Genomic DNA, 3,000 nt, shown 5'->3' on the forward strand with positions numbered 1-3,000 from the left:
CTCTAGTAGTGTCTCGAAATGGCAGGATAATAGGACATTTACCACCCTAATACAACACTCCAATTGGATGTGTTTGGGGCACTCTAGTAGTGTCTCCAACTGGCAAGATAATAGGGCATTTAGAACCCGAATACAACACACCAATTGATAGTGTTTTGAGCATTCTAGTAGTGTCTCTAAGTGGCAAGATAATAAGGCATTTACAACCCTAATACAACACTCCAATTGAAGGTACTTGGATCACCCTAGTGGTGTCTCCAGATGACAAGATAATAGGGCATTTACAACCATAATACAATACTACAACTGAAGGTGTTTGGAGTACTCTACTAGTGTCTCCAGATGGTATGATAATAGGGCATTTAGGACCCTAATACAACACTCTAATTGAAGGTGTGTGGAGCACTCTAGTAGTGTCTTGAAATGGCAAGATAATAGGGCATTTACAACCCTAGTACAACACTTCAATTGAAGGTGTTTGGAGCACTCTAGTATTGTCTAACGATGGCTAGATAAGAGGGCATTAACAACCCTAACACAACACTCTAATTGATGGTGTTTGGTGCACTCTAATATTGCCCCAATATGGCAAATAGTATGGCATTTACAACTCTAATACAACACTCCAATTGAAGGTGTTTGGAGTAGTGTCTCTAGATAACAAGATAATATGGCATTTACAACCATTATACAACACTCTAATTTAATGTGTGGAGCACTCTTGTAGTTTCTCCAGATGGTATGATAATAGGGCATTTAGGACCCATATACAACACTCTAATTGAAGGTGTGTGGAGCACTCTAGTAGTGTCTCGAAATGGCAAGATAATAGGGCATTTACAACCATAGTACAACACTTCAATTGATGGTGTTTGGAGCAATCTAGTATTGTCTCCCGATGGCTAGATAATTGGGCATTAACTACCCTAATACAACACTCTAATTGAAGGTGTTTGGTGCACAGCAACCCAATATGGCAAATAGTATGGCATTTACTACCCTAATGCAACACTCCAATTGAAGGTGTTTGGAGAACCCTAGTGTTGTCTCTAGATTGCAAGAAAATAGGGCATTTACAACCATGATACAACACTCTAATTGAAGGTGGTGCACTCTAGTATTGCCCCAATATGGAAAATTGAATGGCATTTACAACTCTAATACAACACTCCAATTGAAGGTGTTTGGAGCACCCTAGTAGTGTCTCTAGATGGCAAGATAATATGGCATTTACAGGCATAATACAACACTCCAATTGAATGTGTTTGGAGCACTCTTGTAGTGTCTCCAGATGGTATGATAATAAGGCTTTTAGGACCCTAATACAACACACTAATTGAAGGTGTGTGGAGCACTCTAGTAGTGTCTCGAAATGGCAAGATAATAGGGCATTTACAACCCAAGTACAACACTTCAATTGATGGTGTTTGGAGCACTCTAGTATTGTCTCCCGAAGGCTAGATAAGAGGGCATTAACAACCCTAATACAACACTCTAATTGAAGGTGTTTGGTGCACTCTAGTATTGCCCCAATATGGCAAATAGTGTGGCATTTACAACTCTAATACAACACTCCAATTGAAGGTGTTTGGAGCACCCCAGTGGTGTCTCTAGATGACAAGATAATATGGCATTTACAACCATTATACAACACTCCAATTGAATGTGTTTGGAGCACTCTTGTAGTTTCTCCAGATGGTAGGATAATAGCGCATTTTGGACCCTTATACAACACTCTAATTGAAGGTGTGTGGAGCACTCTAGTAGTGTCTCGAAATGGCAAGATAATAGGGCATTTACAACCCTAGTACAACACTTCAATTGATGGTGTTTGGAGCAATCTAGTATTGTCTCCCGATGGCTAGATAATTGGGCATTAACTACCCTAATACAAGACTCTAATTGAAGGTGTTTGGTGCACTCTAGTAGCAACCCAATATGGCAAATCGTATGGCATTTACTACCATAATGCAACACTCCAATTGAAGGTGTTTGGAGCACCCTAGTGGTGTGTCTAGATTGCAAGATAATAGGGCATTTACAACCATAATACAACACTCCAATTGAAGATGTTTGGAGCACTCTTGTAGTGTCCCAATATGGCAAGTTAGTATGGCATTTACAACTCTAATATAACACTCTAATTGAAGGTGTTTGGAGCACTCTATTAGTGCCCCAATATGGCAAGATAATAGGGCATTTACAACCCTAATACAACACAACAATTTGAAGGTGTTTGGATCACTCTAGTAGTACCTCGAAATGGCAAGATAATAGGGCGGGCATGTACAGCTCTAATTCAACACTCCAATTGAAGGTGTTCGGAGCACTATAGTAGTGTCTCCATATGGCAAGATAAAAGGGCATTTACAACCGTAGTGCAACACTTCAACTGATGTTGTTTGGGGCACTCTACTATTGTTTCCCGATGGCTAGATAATAGGGCATTAACAACACTAATACGAAACTCTAATTGAAGGTGTTTGGTGCACTCTAGTATTGTCCCAATATGGAAAATAGTATGACATTTACAACTCTAATACAACACTCCAATTGAAGGTGTTTGGAGCACCCTAGTATTGTCTCTAGATGGCAAGATAATATGGCATTTTCAACCATAATACAACACTCCAATTGAATGTGTCTGGAGCACTCTTGTAGTTTCTCCAGATGGTATGATAATAGGGCATTTAGGACCCTAATACAACACTCTAATTGAAGGTGTTTGGAGCACTCTAGTAGTGTCTCGAAATGGCAAGATAATAGGGTATTTACAACTCTAGTACAACACATCAATTGATGGTGTTTGGAGCACTCTAGTATTGTCTCCCGATGGCTAGATAATTGGGCATTAACAACCCTAATACAACACTCTAATTGAATGTGTTTGGTGCACTCTAGTAGCGACCCAATATGGCAAGATAATAGGGCATTTTCTACCCTAATGCACTCCAATTGAAGGTGTTTGGAGAACCCTAGTGGTGTCTCTAGATTGCAAGA

Source organism: Carex rostrata, chromosome 8, assembly GCF_964058835.1.
Source record: "Carex rostrata chromosome 8, lpCarRost1.2, whole genome shotgun sequence".
NCBI classification, from domain to species: Eukaryota; Viridiplantae; Streptophyta; class Magnoliopsida; order Poales; family Cyperaceae; genus Carex; species Carex rostrata.